Source organism: Schistocerca gregaria, chromosome X, assembly GCF_023897955.1.
Source record: "Schistocerca gregaria isolate iqSchGreg1 chromosome X, iqSchGreg1.2, whole genome shotgun sequence".
Taxonomy (NCBI): domain Eukaryota; kingdom Metazoa; phylum Arthropoda; class Insecta; order Orthoptera; family Acrididae; genus Schistocerca; species Schistocerca gregaria.
In genome coordinates, this window is record NC_064931.1 from 50384239 (window position 1) to 50401748 (window position 17510).

The following is a 17510-nucleotide window of genomic DNA, read 5'->3' on the forward strand; positions in this document are numbered from 1 at the left end:
GTGCACCCATCTGCAGGTGGTCGCTCATGTCGACACCAATGGTGTGTGTCGCTATGGATCGGAGGAAATCCTCCCTGGCTACCGGCTGCTATCTGATTTGGTGAAGACTGCTAGTCTCGCTAGTGGGATGAAAGCAGAGCTCACCATCTGCAGCATCGTCGACAGGACTGACTGCGGATCTTTGGTACAGAGCCGAGTGGAGAGTCTGAATCAGAGGCTGAGACGGTTCTGCGACCGTGTGGGCTGCAGATTCCTCGACTTGCGCCATAGGGTGGTGGGGTTTCGGGTTCTGTTGGATAGGTCAGGAGTCCACTACACGCAGCAAGTGGCTACACGGGTAGCAGGGGTTGTGTGGCGTGGACTGGGCGGTTTTTTAGGTTAGATGGCCTCGGACAAGTACAGAAAGGGCAACAGCCTCAAAGGGTGCGGGGCCAAGTCAGGACATGCGGGGACCAAGCAGCAATCGGTATTGTAATTGTAAACTGTCGAAGCTGCATTGGTAAAGTACCGGAACTTCAAGCGCTGATAGAAAGCACCGAAGCTGAAATCGTTATAGGCACAGAATGCTGGCTGAAGCCAGAGATAAATTCAGCTGAAATTTTTACAAATGCACAGACGGTGTTTAGAAAGGATACATTGCATGCAACCGGTGGTGGCGTGTTTGTCACTGTTAGTAGTAGTTTATCCTGTAGTGAAGTAGAAGTGGATAGTTCCTGTGAAATATTTTGGGTGGATGGTTCAAATGGTTCAAATGGCTCTGAGCACTATGGGACTCAACTGCTGTGGTCATCAGTCCCCTAGAACTTAGAACTACTTAAACCTAACTAACCTAAGGACATCACACACATCCATGCCCGAGGCAGGATTCGAACCTGCGACCGTTTTGGGTGGAGGTTACACTCAACAACCGAGATAGGTTAATAATTGGCTCCTTTTATCGACTCAGCAGCATTAGTGGCAGAACAACTGAGAGAAAATTTGGAGTACATTTCACATAAACTTTCTCAGCATGTTGTAGTCTTAGGTGGAAATTTCTATTTACCAGATATAGACTGGGATACTCAGATGTTTAGGACAGGTGGTAGGGACAGAGCATCGAGGGACATTATACTGATTGCACTATTCAAAAATTACCTCGAGCAATTAAACAGAGAACCGACTCGTGGAGATAACATCTTGGATCTACTGATAACAAACAGACCCGAACTTTTCAACTCTGCAAGTGCAGAACAGGGAATCAGTGATCATAAGGCCGTTACAGCATCCCTGAATATGGAAGTTAATAGTAATATAAAAAAAGGGAGGAAGGTTTATCTGTTTGGCAAGAGTAACAGAAGGCAGATTTCAGACTACCTAACACATCAAAATGAAAATTTCTGTTCCGACACTGACAATGTTGAGTGTTTATGGAAAAAGTATAAGGCAATTGTAAAATGCGTTTTAGACAGGTACATGCCGAGTAAAACTGTGAGGGACGGGAAAAACCCACCGTGGTTCAACAACAAAGTTAGGAAACTACTGCGAAAGCAAAGAGAGCTTCACTCCAAGTTTAAACGCAGCCAAAACCTCTCAGGCAAACAGAACCTAAACAATGTCAAAGTTAGCGTAAAGAGGGCTATGCGTGAAGCGTTCAGTGAATTCGAAAGTACAATTCTATGTACGAACTTGGCAGAAAATCCTAGGAAGTTCTGGTCTTACGTTAAATCAGTAAGTGGCTCGAAACAGTAGATCCAGACACTCCGGGATGATGATGGCATTGAAACAGAGGATGACACGCGTAAAGCTGTTTCACAGAGGAAGATCGCACTGTAGTTCCTCCTCTGAATCCTCGCACAAACGAAAAAATGGCTGACATCGAAATAAGTGTCCAAGGAATAGAAAAGCACTGAAATCATTCAACAGAGGAAAGTCCACTGGACCTGACGGGATACCAATTCGTTTCTACACAGAGTACGCGAAAGAACTTGCCCTCCTTCTAACAGCCGTGTACCGCAAGTCTCTAGAGCAACGGAAGGTTCCAAATGATTGGAAAAGAGCACAGGTAGTCCCAGTCTTCAAGAAGGGTCGTCGAGCAGATGCGCAAAACTATAGACCTATATCTCTGATGTCGATCTGTTGTAGAATTTTAGAACAAGTTTTTTGCTCGAGTATCATGTCGTATTTGGAAACCCAGAATCTACTCTGTAGGGATCAACATGGATTCCGGAAACAGCGATCGTGTGAGACCCAACTCGCTTTATTTGTTCATGAGACCCAGAAAATATTAGATACAGGCTCCCAGGTAGATGCTATGTTCCTTGACTTCCGGAAGGCGTTCGATACAGTTCCGCACTGTCGCCTGATAAACAAAGTAAGAACCTAGGGAGTATCAGACCAGCTGTGTGGCTGGATTGAAGAGTTTTTAGCAAACAGAACACAGCATGTTGTTATCAATGGAGAGACGTCTACAGACGTTAAAGTAACCTCTGGCGTGCCGCAGGGGAGTGTTATAGGAGCATTGCTTTTCACAATATATATAAATGACCTAGTAGATAGTGTCGGAAGTTCCATGCGGCTTTTCGCGGATGATGCTGTAGTATACACAGAAGTTGCAGCATTAGAAAATTGTAGCGAAAATCAGGAAGATCTGCAGCGGATAGGCACTTGGTGCAGGGAGTGGCAACTGACCCTTAACATAGATGAATGTAATGTATTGCGAATACATAGAAAGAAGGATCCTTTATTGTATGATTATATGATAGCGGAACAACCACTGGTAGCAGTTACTTTTGTCAAATATCTGGGAGTATGCGTGCGGAACGATTTGAAGTGGAATGATCATACAAAATTAATTATTGTTAAGGCGGGTACCAGGTTGAGATTCATTGGGAGAGTCCTTCGAAAATGTAGTTCATCAACAAAGGAGGTGGCTTACAAAACACTCGTTCGACCTATACTTGAGTACTGCTCATCAGTGTGGGACCCGTACCAGATCGAGTTGGCGGAGGAGATAGAGAAGATCCAAAGAAGAGCGGCGCGTTTTGTCACAGGGTTATTTGGTAACCGTGATAGCGTTACTGAGATGTTTAGCAAACTCAAGTGGCAGACTCTGCAAGAGAGGCGCTCTGCATCGCGGTGTAGCTTGCTGCCCAGGTTTCGAGAGGGTGCGTTTCTGGATGAGGTATCGAATATGTTGCTTCCCCCTACTTATACCCCCCGAGGAGATCACGAATGTAAAATTAGAGAGATTTGAGCGCGCACGGAGGCTTTCAGACAGTCGTTCTTCCCACGAACCATAAGCGACTGGAACAGAAGAGGGAGGTAATGACAGTGGCACGTAAAGTGCCCTCCGCCACACACCGTTGGGTGGCTTGCTGAGTATAAATGTAGATGTAGATGTAGATAATACTGACCTGTCCAAAATTCGAAAAAGAATACTGGTATCGACAACTACTGTTGAGAAAAAGTAATGCTACAGGAGGATGTCCCGTTACACGGCTTTCTGATTTAGTTTAACCGTTGTCTGCCTAAACCATAACATGCGAGTGGCAGAATCATATTCTGAATAAGACTACTGCCAGATCTCTTTACCATCTCGGTTTAAATGAGTTTGTGCTTCCTCTCTATCTTCCTGGTTATTGATGGACGTTAGTCTTACGTTTCCTTTACGATTGTAATGAGGTCCAAGAAAGCATATATCCACTACGTAGCTGTGCTCATCATGTTGAACACTATGCGAGAAATAGAATGAAGTGCATTTATTGATGACTGCGGATATGTTTTTATCCAAAGGATGTTTCTCCTCAAAGAATGTATTAAAATTTTTGTTTTGTTGCCCTTCCTAGTACCAACTCTTGCTATCTACACTCCTTAGATTTTATGCGCTAATTAAACAGCAATGATATCCAATTTTCTCCTTTCTCTTCTGTACGGTCAAAAATATGTTTTCTTCCTGCGGATACAAATGGCAGCATAACAGTATCCGACAAATTAGGCTTTTTTGTCGTAGTGCCATTGAGTAGAGGCGATTACCGTTTCCTCGGCACAACTGACATTTGCCGGCAGTGAGTCCCTGGGGAGACGACGCATTTTCCGTGACGGCGACTAAAGTGTTCAGCGGCGGGTGAGGACGGCGGAGGTCGCGATGCAGCTTTCTACCAGCCGCTCTGCGGCTTTCTTCGTGCGGAATGAAAGTGCAGCCATCAGCCGGTCGGCCGAGCCAGCCTGTTCGCCGGGTTAGCTGCCGGCGGGCCCGAAGGCCGCGATTGCGAGAGGGAGGAGGGAAGCTGCTACCGCGATTGTCTGCCGCACTGACGCAACCGCCCTTACCTTTGTTTCGCTTTCTGAACTAATGTACGGAACACAAATGATAGCCTCACGCAACGCGAAGCGACGGGCTGCCAGAGGCCAGTATGTGATCGCCGTAATTCGTAGCTTGCGGCATATAACTGCGTTTCCGGTTCTCCTTCGTCGAGATGTGATTTTCTCCCTATGACAGTCTAATACAATAAGCATAAGGAGCCAGCATCGAGCAGAGTCCGCTGACCGGATTGATCTCCAATGGTGCCGTGGAAAGAACAGAAGGCAAACCCCCGCCCCTCCCGAAACGTTGTACTAAAAGTGGGATCAAAATTATGAGTCTCGTGAATAGCAAGGATTCTAAGGATGCGCTTGGAACTTGACCGGCTGCAAAAAACACCCCAGACACATAAAGTCGCCAATAGATACAACAAATCCGATACGGTACGTGAATCCGTGAGCAGAATCGGTGGGTAAGAGAAGACACAGAGGGAAAGGTTCCAAATTAAGGAAATAAAACTGTTGGCGGAAGGGACTGAAAGAATCAGCACTCTCTCCATTTACACCGTTACATAGCGTTAGTCTGAAGCCTGTGTTCACAGTCTTACAAGGAACCCCTCGAATGCGAGGTCGCAAAAGGCCAATGATGTGCACGGCTTTCGACGCCTCATACCCATATTGTCTACCACGCAACCACAATACTGGCTACTATCAGAACCTGGGGGCGGGAGTGGAGGTATCCTACGGTGAACACAGCATCAGGCTACAGAGCGTAGTTGAAATGTTTAATCGACGAGTAACTCACAACAGTGCTGCAGTGCTAGTGGTGTTTATGAAGAGCAGAGCAATGCTAACGATAAACAAAGCAAACATTGCATTATATGTACAACAGCAGTTGCCGAAGTTGACATTTCGTCAGAAAGGAACCCAGGGAATTTCGCAGAGTGAGAAAGGAGTGGCAGATGAAATATTGGCGTTTCTGCAAAGTAAGTCAGTGGAATACGAGGTGTCGTATACACTCCTCTGTACGAACAATGTACACAAGGATTACAAGAATGACGATACGTGCTTAACAAGTGAAAGCGATATTTGAACACGTGTCGAGCAATGTAATTCGTCATCCTAGTCGGACAGTGAGCCGAAAACTCATCTCCAGGGAAATCTAGTAAAGGACAAGCATTGTTCGAGGAACAGGTACTAAACATAATGACTTACATGGAAGATCATCCGCAACATATTAAAAAAACAATTACAAACACATTTCGAATAAGTCTGCAGCAACATGACCGTCTAGTGCACAAGAGAAACTATGAGTATTCAAGGGAGGACAAGACGCACATGTTACGAAAATTGGAGTTTGCTTGATACGATTTACAGCATGTGCATAATAGTGAACTACTATGTCATGGACATCAGATTGCGGGCGACATAGATTACAGAGATTTAAAGGAAAACAATGGACGTTTTCATAACTTCAAACAGTGGTACAGTATTGGGAGACGTAAAATAACTAAATTTCGAACAAAGCGTCAACATGACGATGCACAACAAATTGTGGAATCGGCCGGAAAATTTGTAGATGAGATAAACAAACTTATCCCATCGTTCATTAATTGATTTGTTTTCAACTCCGAGCAATCAGGATTTGAAGAGGAAATGTATATCAAAGGAACCCTGGAAATAAGAGGTACCAAGAGAGTTGTACCAAGATCAACAAACATCAATGCCGTAACGCATTCGTATACAATTATGCAGATTGTTAGTCTGGATGGTAAATTGGCTTGAAAGTTATACACTGTGCAGCGAGAAGTTGGAGGTGCTCTGCCCCAATTGATTCTTTCTCCTGTCCGTGACCTTGCAGGGGATGCAGGGAATATTTGCCTCACAGCAAGCAAGAGTAGGAAAACAGGTGAAAGAGAACTACAATTACGGTATGGACAGTGCTTTTGGTCAATAGCCGAACACAATAGCTTGTTTTTGTTTGATTCCTGGTCTGCTCCTTCAGAGCAAACTATCCCTGCCTGAAAGTGTGCTACATTGCAGTTCATACCACATGGAACCACTGGACAAATGCAGCTTCTGAATGTTTGTTTTTCCGTGCCTATAAAACACATTATCGCAATATCTGGAGGTACGCCTTAAAGGATAAGTTCCACGACAGACTGTTTCGCATTCGGTTAGATGCCGTCACATTCCATCAGTTCTCATCACCCCAGTACACCAATATGATTCAATATACATTTTTTGAGAGTGAATTCCTAGCTGAACGTTCTGCGAGGTTTGTAACTCCCGAGAAGTTCGCCTTCGAGCTTGACGGTGTGAGCCTTCGTGATCACTGTTGCCCGCCAGTTTTCATTCGGTGTTCACGATGCAATTTAATGGTTCGTTTTGAACATTTCTCGAATGCCGGCGATGTCCATTTTGTGAAGTGTTATATATACATGCCATAGAAGCTTGATCTCTGCATCTCCCGGACACTCATTTTCTGTCGCCCTCCTGATGCACGCGGTGAGTCATTAGCAGCTAATAATTGTCGTATCATAATTGTTAACGCAACACTTCAAATAAACCTTGCTAAAGATTGAACTTTCGACCCCGCACTCAATGGGTTACTTGTTAGTGCGAAGTGAATTACTGGTAATATTGAGTGCACACTTCGCTTTTATATCGCAAAAACCATTATGTTGTCAAAGTTGCGGGAGTTTGTCACTATTATATTTATTAAATTAGTTGCATGGAACCAGTAAATGTAAATTTTTTGAATAGATGCTTTTCAAATTACGCAGTTTTCTAAGTTGCAATGTGTTAAAAGTAATGTTATTGACATGTACTAAACTATACAGCAGAGCGGAGAATGGATTGCTCCAGGTCCGTTTTGATGACAGACTAGTTCATCACAATCGGCTCCCAAAATATCTAGGAATTACCCTGGACCGGACACGGAGTGCTGAAAAGCATCACCTCCGAATGTTTGAATGTGAAAACTTTAAAAGCTTTTTAAATAAAACAAACGTTATTAACAGTGTACATCTTTATTCTTCATGTCTACATATTCGCAGACCTCTGGCACTACAGGACTCGGAACTGTAGTGTGTAACGTGGCGGTTTGTGAAGTAAATATGTTGGCGTGCGAGAAACAGCGTGCTCTAATTGAGTTTCGACGTTGAAGAGTTCTTCCACACATGGGGCACCCTCTCCTTCAGCGTGACAACGCCGGACCACACACGAGCGCTGCGACATCTGCAACAATCCGACGCCTCGGGTTCACTCCCATCGATCATCCTCCGTGCAGTCCCCAGTTGGCCCCATTTTCATTTTAGAAAAACCTTAAGAGTTTTCACAAAAGGAATTCAGAGGCAGTACTTTTGAACACACCCTCGCATAAGAAGCATCTGGTAAACACCGCTACGATTATACGAACTAGGACCGACATCCTGCACAAGCTGTGCGGAACAACCTGTGGCTGCGCTGCTGAAACTCTGCGCACTTCGGCACTCGGACAAGTCTACTCTGTTGTGGAATACGGTTTTCCTGTGTGGATGAATAGTGCGCACACACAAACGCTTGACTCACCGTGAACAGTAGAATGAGAATTATCAGGGCACAGTAAAATCAGTCACCGTCGAATGGCTGCCCATACTAAGCCGCACTCCACCCTCTGACCTTCGACGATTAGCAGCTTTCTGCGAGTTTAAGCAACCAGTAACTCTCTATCTATTATAGTAGAACAAAACGGGCTTAGATTGGGAAAACCGTGCACCAAAACAGCAATGAAACTGCACTACACGAAGCTTTGCACCTCGCCTGTCCCGTTAACTCCGCCATTGGACTGTTGATGACAGGAAACATGTTGCTTGGTCGGACGAGTCTCGTTTCACATTGTATCGAGCGGATGAACTTGTACGGGTGTGGAGACAACCTCGTGAATCCGTGGACCGTGCGTGTCAACAGGAGCTGTTGAAGATGGCGGCGGCTTTGTAATGGTGTGTGGCGTATGCAATTGTACTTATATGGGACCCCTGATACGTCTAGATACGACTCTGACAGGTGACATGTATGTAAGCATCCTGTCTGATCACTTGCATCCATTCATATCCATTGTGAATTCCGACGGACTTGGTCAATTCCAGCTGGACAATACGACACCCCATACGTCCAGAATTGCTACAGAGTGGGTCCAGGAGCACTCTTCTGAGTTTAAACACTACCGCTGGCCACCAAACTCCTCAGACATGAGCATTATTGAGCATATCTGGGATAAGAAACTTCCTGGAAGATTAAAACTGCGTGCCGGACCGAGACTCGAACTCCGGACCTTTGCCTTTCGCGGGCAAGTGCTCTACCAACTGAGCTACCCAAGCACGACTCACGTCCTGTTCTCACAGCTTTACTTCTGCCAGTACCAGACTCCTTTTATATTGACAAGACCAGCACTCGTAACATTTAGTGATCAATTCCGCATTGCATACTGGTGTCTGTATATTTTTCATCACATAGTGTATAGGATTAACGAACATGGGCGAAGTATAGCAAGTCAGGCTTAGAATTTGCACTGTTTCTAAATTTCTTCCAGATTTTAAGATATTCTTAATTAGGATGTTCAGTCCAATTTTTTAAATCAACGAAACAGTCTCCTTGAAATACCTGATGTAACAGCTTTAAAAAATCTGCGTATATGTACTGTTCCGATGGTTCTACAGTTATGTGTAACGTAACTTACGGATAGAATGACAGGAGTAACGCACAATTTACAAATCTACATCAACAGTTCAACATAGTTCTCAAAAAAAAGTCAAACTTTTTTTTCTATTTCATTGTATAGTTAACGTACATAGCATTATGAGAACACGGAGTAGTTCAGTGGAAGTACTTGACTAAGGTTCGTACAATAATTATTGTTCACTGTTATTCAACAGCACAGTTACTCAATTTGGATTCCACTGCCATTTAACAGCAATAATCAACATTTCTGTTAGGCAAAGAGAAGAAAGACGACTGGAATAAGCAAGTGTTTGGATAAAGTTAGAGGGAAAAATTTTTCGAGTAAAATCTAGCTCCCGAGTAGATGTGAAATCTTTAAAACATGTTAATATCACTCTTAATTTCAGTGAAATGATAGGAATCTTTAAGATAGCAATCGGTTTTACTCATGCAGCATTCAAAGCAAACGCAGCTGTAAGACTTAAAACGAGCACTGACGTTAAGGTGAAGCCGTATGTAATGTTAAAGCTTTTTATTTTTTGATTTGCGTCACGTTCTTCGTTGGCAGTTAGCGGATCTGTTCAAGGTTACCCAGATAATTGAAGGCTGCATAAATGCAAGTAATGTCTTAGTTGGTAGTGATGGTGTCATCCCATTAGGAGAAAGAAAACGGGTAAAACGACAGTATAATATGACATCAAATGTGTGGAAGTATAAATGAACGTTGCGGGAACTCAGACATAGGTCCGGGTACAGAGGTGTAGAACATGCACTTCCGAGCAAAAGGTCTCCAGTTCAAATCCTAGTAAATATGGGGAATACTTCTTCCAAGAAAAGTTGTACTTCATGTTTGTGCAATAACCCAAACTGTGTTTCGAATTGCCCATTAAGGCAAATGTGACCTGTGTACCCAGCCTAGTGCTCCCGGAGAGACTGTGGCAGATTAGTAACCTCCATTTCGACTGCTCTTCCACCACTTCGTGATTCTTGGCTTTCAGTGACAGAGGGACTGCACTTCGTCGATCCCCGTGCAATTGAGTCGACAGAGTACCATGCGATAAAGGCAAATAATGTGCCATCTGAAATAAAACCAACAGTGACGATGTGATTAAACTTAGGTATCTTACAGAACAGCTGCCAAGCTTCTGAGCGACCAGCCGACGTCTGTGGCGAGTTGTTATTTGTTGGTGCCGCGCGATGTGGCCGCGCGGTTTGAGGCGTCATGTCACGGACTGCGCGGCCCCTCCCGCCGGTGATACGAGTCCTCCCTCGGGCATGGGTTGTTCTTAGCATAAGTTAGATTAAGTAGTGTGTAAGTCTAGGGACCGATGTCCTCAGCAGTTTGGTCCCTTAGGAACTCACACAGATGTTCAGATGTGTGTGTGAAATCTTATGGGACTTAACTGCTAAGGTAATTAGCCCCTAAGCATACACACTACCTAACCTAAATTATCCTAAAGACAAACACACACACCCATGCCCGAGGGAGGACTCGAACCTCCGCCGGGATCAGCCGCACAGTCCATGACTGCAGCGCCTTAGACCGCTCGGCTAATCCCGCGCGGCGAACTCACACACATTTGAACATTTGAATATTTGTTGGTAGGTGACTGCTTGTAGAATGTGTACGCCCTACACCAGTCAGCCGTGAATCAATGTTTGGACACTGACCCGGTTATCACATGACATGAACGTTAAACCCGTTGCATTGACACGAAAACTGCTACAATCTGTATATATCTCCGTAATGTTCCATCGTAGTTTCTTCTATACGAAACGTGTATAAAGGAGGGGTCTGAAGGAAATGTGCCTTCGCTTTTCAGGAAGATGACTTGAGGAAACAGAGGGATCACGTATCAGGATTTTTTTACTCAACTTCCACCAACAGTTCCTCTATTTACGGAATACAGAGGACATAAGATACTGAGCAGGGTACGAGTCCAGCGACAATAACAGAATAACAGGCAAGAACTCCTTAAAAACGACTAAGAGCCAAAGAAACTGTTACACCTGCCTAATATCGTGTAGGTCCTCCGCGAGCACGCAGAAGCGCAGCAACACGACGTGGCATGGACTCGACTAATGTCTGAAGTAGTTCTGGAGGGAACTGACACTATGGATCCAGCATGGCTGTCCATAAATCCCTAAGAGTACGAGGGGATCGAGATCTGTTCTGAACAGCACGCTGCAAGGAATCCCATATATGCTCAATAATACTCATATCTGGGGAGTTTGGTAACCGGAGGAAGTGTTTAAGCTCAGAGGAGTGTTCCTGGAGCCACTCTGTAGCAATTATGGACGTGTGGTGTGTCGCATTGTCCTGATGGACTTGCCCAAGTTCGTCGGAATGCAAAATGGACTTGAATGGTTGCAGGTGATCAGACAGGATGATTACGTTCGTGTAAAATGTCACAGTCGTATCTAGACGTATCAGAAGTCCCATATAACTCAAGTGCACACGCTCCACACCATTACAAGGCCTCCACCTGCTTGAACAGTCCCCTGTTGACATGCATGGTCCATGGATTCATAAGGTTGTCTCCATACCAGTACACGCTCATCCCTGCGCGACTACTACGGTCCTAGGTTCGAATCCTGCCTCGGGCATGGATGTGTGTGATGTCCTTAGGTTAGTTAGGTTTAAGTAGTTCTAAGTTCTTGGGGACTGATGACCACAGATGTTAAGTCCCATAGTGCTCAGAGCCATTTGAACACGCTCATCCGCTCGATACAATTTGAAACGAGACTCGTTCGACCAGGTAACATGTTTCCAGTCATCAACAGTCCAGTGTCGGTGCTGACGGGCCCAGGCGAAGCGTAAAGTTTTGTGTCATGCAGTTATCAAGGCGATCACAATATCAACTTCTGGACTAGCTTTTGGAAAGATCAGATTTTCAATATCCAATCAGTTCTCCTAATTAAGGTTTTTCGTAGTATTCCTAAATCACTTCAGACGAATATCGGGATAGAAATACACAGTACATTGTTTCGCTCATTCATGTCCAACGGACAGAGTGCATCAATCATATCTGACGCCCTCGATATTAGAGAAATGTTTAACATTTATGAAACCTGTTCAGGATGTAGCTGTTTTTGATTTCCTCTCCTACGATCCATTTGCTCATACATCTTTGTCAACCAAATTTCAGTTTGCACAGACTTTCTTACGCGTTTGAAGGCAATGTCATTATCTTGCCTGGGTGTTTGTGCCAGGTTAAATCTTTATGCTCGATCAAGTCTCGCATTCAACACACAATTAAATACGAAACAAATGTTTATCGCAACGTATACCTGCTAATGAGTAAAACAAAGTTTCAACAAATCCATAATGGTTTCACTTGACATAGCGATGTGGAATATTTATTAAAGTTTGTTAACTGTCTGTACTGCTGTTCTTTTATTTACGTGTACATATTTAGGAGCGTAACCCCAAAGTGGTGCTTTCGCATCAAAATACTTACGCTGATGTGTCCACAGTCATGTACGGCCCCACTCTCGATTGTTGCCAGTTGTATCCAAGGTGATGACGATGACGTTATCCAAGATGGCAGGGTATAGACTTGGCAACAGCGCATGACATCATCAAAAATGGTGGCTGTGACGTCATTCAACATGGCAGATTTTGGTGGGAAGATACGTCAAATGCGCTACCTCCACTAACCTAAAATCCTCCATTGCCCTCCCCCAGAAAAATGGCGGCAAGTTCAAATTCCAACAGGATAATGCATCACACCACAGTTATCTCTACTGACCTAAGAAAATGGTGGGAAGATAGGTCACTTGGACTACCTACACTAATCTAAGTTATCCAACTGCAACCTCCTCCTAGGACCTGGCGCCAAGTTTTAATTTTGGCGGTAAAGAAAGGTCTCTTGGGCTATCTCTACTGACCAAAGAAAATGGTGGGAGAGAAAGGGCAGCTGGGCTACCTCCAATAACCTATGTCACCCAACCGCCACCTCTCCCTAAGGATTGATGAGGAGAGGACTCGACCTGTGCTTGAAATAAGTCTTTATTATTTTCCATGCACTATTTTATTTAAACAATTACAGGCACTACCGCCATTCACTGTGTTCGTCACTAGGTCCAGAGCCCAATGATCTAGCACACAGTACTGCCACCAGAGGGTGCTGTCATCTATTCCTTGACATAATCCAAGATGGCAGCCATGACGTTAGGTGATGATGCAAGTACCGTTATCCAACATGGCGGCAAACAGTTTGTTCACCACGAGGTCTGGACCTAGTCCACAGTACTGCCACCAGAGAGCGATGTCGTCCATTCTGTGAAGTTATCCAACATGGTGTGGGCAAATGGCGGGAAACAGTGTGGATGCCATGGGGTCCGGAGTCCAACTAACCTAGTACACAGTACTGCCACCAGAGGGTGCTGTCATCCATTCTGTAACATAACCAAAGATGACCGTCTGGGGTGGAGGAAAATGGCGGGAAAACAACTCTGCCTGTGCTGGACATAAGTCTTAATTTTACAGGCAGTGTCTCCACCACCAGATCTAGACTCCAACTGACATAGTACACAGTACAGCCACCAGAGGGTGCTATCATCTCACCTGTGACGTAATCCAAGAGGGTGGTCTGGAGGGGGAGAATGGCGTGAAAATCACTCAGCCTGTGCCGCATTGCTGGTGAGAGTAAGGAAGGAATGTACTTTACTTATTTTGGAGCAATTTATTTAGGGATACAGCATCTTTATCACACTGATACAAAACACATGCTTGGGGCCACGTCACACAGCCCATAGACCTGTAAACTACTCCTAAATAATGCTTTGCAGACACGCAAATTTACCGTAATAATATCGGTACAGACAAGTAGACTCCTCCTAAATAACACAGTTCACTGATGTGTAGACACGCTCAGTACTCGTGAACTGTCCAAATAACACATACCATAGCCTACATATCTGCTCGCAGAATAATGTAACTGACAGACAAACAAGGTACGAAGACACCAACCGCCTATCCCTGTCCATTGGACAGCACAGGAGACTACTGCACATGCTCCCAGAAGTTGGGATGGAGTGACACCCTCCGCGAAGTGATGCACAGATGCCCATTTGGGTCAAACACGTATGAGGTGGCGACATCCCTTTCATACTTGCTACCTGAGAAGTTCTTGTGTGTTCACTTAGGTGCCGTTGCTGACGCGTCCCGACGGGAGCGAAGACATATTTACATAGCACAGACACTCCAAGGTGGGATATCTGCACATGTGTTTGCAGCTGCTGGTGTAAACACTCCCTCTACCTGCAGTGTCCAACCCAGCAAAATATCACCGCATACCGTGTCGATGTAGTAAACATACAATTCGTATTTTACACCATACAAAAATCGACCCTTTCACACCATTAATACGTATACTGCGTAGACAGGCAGCACTGTAGATATACTCGCGGCACTAGACAGTTCCCTGTGAGGTTGGCGGTCATCCACTCCCGATGTGTGACCAGAGTGCCCTCAGTGGGCCAAAGTCACTCTCAGAACTATGCTACAAATTCAGACTCGTCCCCCTTGTCAAAAACGGGTTACCGTTTCTAGTCTGGACCTGTTTCCCTGTTATCTTTTTTCTACACCCATCTCCAGACTCTGGGATTACAAAAATAAATATATTTTCACATGGTTTGCACACAGCAGTATCCTACCAATGCCAAACACAACATAATTCCAAAGATGCAGACTGGGAATTATTTCTCAACAAAAGCCGAAACTTGAGGTAGGTGGAGCATGCTCTAGACCACAGAGTAACTAGATATTTATGCTGTCTGCGAAGATCTTTATGTTAGAAATCGAGACAAATGGAGGACATAGATATTTCCACTCGCCAATACCGATGTTGGTGATGTAAGAGATTCCAAATCATCTCTATAATTTACAAGGTCAACTAAGGTGGTTCTCATGTCCTGAGAACTGCCAAATGTGTCTTCCACATGTTAGACTTGCACACCACTATCGATACTCTCTCAACTAAACGTGAGTTGACCACTGTCTTTGACGCTCTTCAGGAAGACTGACAACTATCTGCCTCTAAACTTACATGCATCTGTGTTAATGGATAACAGGTAGTGAATGGGGTGATCGATTGAGATGGAACTGTAAGGAATTACGATTTAATGGGAGACTAATGATGCATTCTAGAGAGGTGAGAAGTTGCTGCAGGTCAATTTTTCCACTGTTCTGTCATGATGTATCAGTCGCGTGAGATAGCATGCATTCGTCTCGTACACAGCCACGTGTTCTGTATGTAGTTTAAAGCACTGTCTACATGCGATTACTAACAGTAAACCTGTCAGTCATTAGAGTAGCTCCATCTCATGTGTGATGAAACATGGCATATTCCTCTAAACAAACCATGATTTATGTGATGTACTCCATCCCCCTGTCGCATCTTGGGTGTAAAATCAAGACTTCAGCTTCATAACTAAGTCAGCGATAGGTGCTTGTTAGGTTCTGAAATCCCTGTGTATACATTTACGTGACAGATGTGCTGTTTACAGAGTTAGTGACGGAGTGACCTGCAATTTTCACATGTTGGATGATGTTACTAACGTTTATCTGTTTCCTTGTAAGAGATATTCGCCGTTACTAACGATCACTTTATATAGGGCTGATGCAGGCATAGTGCAATTTCCGAACCATGATCGGATGTGAACAGTGGGCGCTATATATCTCCGGAAAGCTATATTGTACTTGTATCACACAGAGCCAATGTTTTAAGGAAGTAGTTTTTTCGTTTTTACCGTTCGATAACATAGTTTATCATAGAAAAACCGGGAAGAAGGATGTATGTCATCTGCTTGAAATATGTTTCTTACATTGGAATATTAACCGCACTACATTCCATACAAGTAATAAGTCTGAAACGCAGGCGATTTAGCATTATAGCCTGTTTTAAGTGCGGAACGTTGTAGCCTTAGGTGTGCATGTGTTTATGTTCTCTCTTACCAATACCTTCCAAGTACCGATCCTAGACTCTAGAACAATACTTAATAATTGATAGCTTGGTTGATTTACATAAAAATGCGTCGAACTCCATCCATCTTGAACTCCATCGCGCATAAAAATCATTGGTTTCTTGTTCTTATTAACCGTCTGCTGTTACATCAAGACACTATGAAATCTGTTACTAAACATCGATTAGCAATGCTAACCTCCTCGACATGGGCGCATGTCAAGAAATCTTCTGCACTTGGATGGGTGAGGACTCGGAAAGCTCCATTCATTCACGACATGTGGAGTGTAGCGGTCTACTTCTGTCCGGTTGCAGATTAATTTGGTAATGGTGCTGCAGGGCGGGTTGGTCAATGACAGTGTGATGTGGGGTCTTTCACTCTCTAATTTTACCCTAAGGCAGCGAGAATGCTCTATGACTCTCATACACAGAGAAATAGATTGTAAATTAAGCACTATGCTCGAGATGTTAGAAATATGTAGAGCATTGTCTGGCATACTTTGATTGTGTATGTCTTCGAGAATTAAAAATGAATGGGCGTACTGTACAGTCATCTATCCACATTCGCAATGACAATCACAAAGTGGAGAAGGGGTGGTTTAACTATGATACTGAAATTGGGAAAACGTGGTGTCACATCATTGCTCGGTGTTGAAATTACTGTAAAATTGGTAAAATTGTTCGCACTATCAACTGTGATGCTTATTATTAGAGTAGATCTATTGTGTATTTTCCATCCAACCTGTGCACTGGTAGTCTGTTGGTTACCACATAATGATTGACTGACATCGCTTGTTTGAGTTGGAGAAAGAGGTTTGGTGGATGGACAGCACCTTCTGGGGAGGATAGCACCGTAACAGTGATCGTGTACATGACTGCAATATGATGAATCAGTCGAAATGGAAAGTAGAGTCATCAGCTTTCCCGTTACTATGACAGATGAGTTTAAATGTAGAGCTCGTGAATCACTTTCGTACTGTAGCTTGGAAACTCTCCTCAACTCCGCGAAAAATTCCTCCAATTTGCTTATGTTGAAACTCTCTTTTATTTAAAATTATCCAGTGTGTGTGTGGCGTGTTATGGCATCTGCAGTAACAATATGATTTACACTGTGCGACGTCTAGTTTTCTGCGAGAGGCAGATCAGTTTAGAACCTGACACAGACCTCAAAGCCATGGGAAGAAAAAAACAGAGTGGCAGTGTACAAAGCGTGCTACAGCAGAAAAAATAATGTTTCAAACAACGAGACAGGGTCGGAGGGACCGACTCTTGCAATCTACAGTATAGTCCGTGGGACACGATCATCCTCCTACAGTACAGATGATGAAACTTTAAACTGGCCTCTGGAGTGGATCAATACCTGTATATTTAATATGATCGACCCACACCAGCAGCGGCAGTTTGAGGTGTAAATTCAGTGAGGGAGAGGGTGTTCCATTAGGAGTACTAGGAGGGATGCACGCTGTGATATTCTTCGAAGCATTACGAAATGTCTCTCTCTGCGCTGGATCGCACCGCAGCTATGCATCATCGAGTGAGCAACGGTGCCTAGGTAAGTTCTAT

The 17510-nt window shown here is 44.2% G+C and overlaps 1 protein-coding gene across 1 annotated transcript in view; it reads left to right on the forward strand.

Annotated features, from left to right (window-relative positions):
* Positions 1-17510, forward strand: part of LOC126298990 (mucin-3A-like) — a 258596-nt gene that overhangs the window by 115485 nt on the left and 125601 nt on the right. The window lies entirely within an intron of this gene.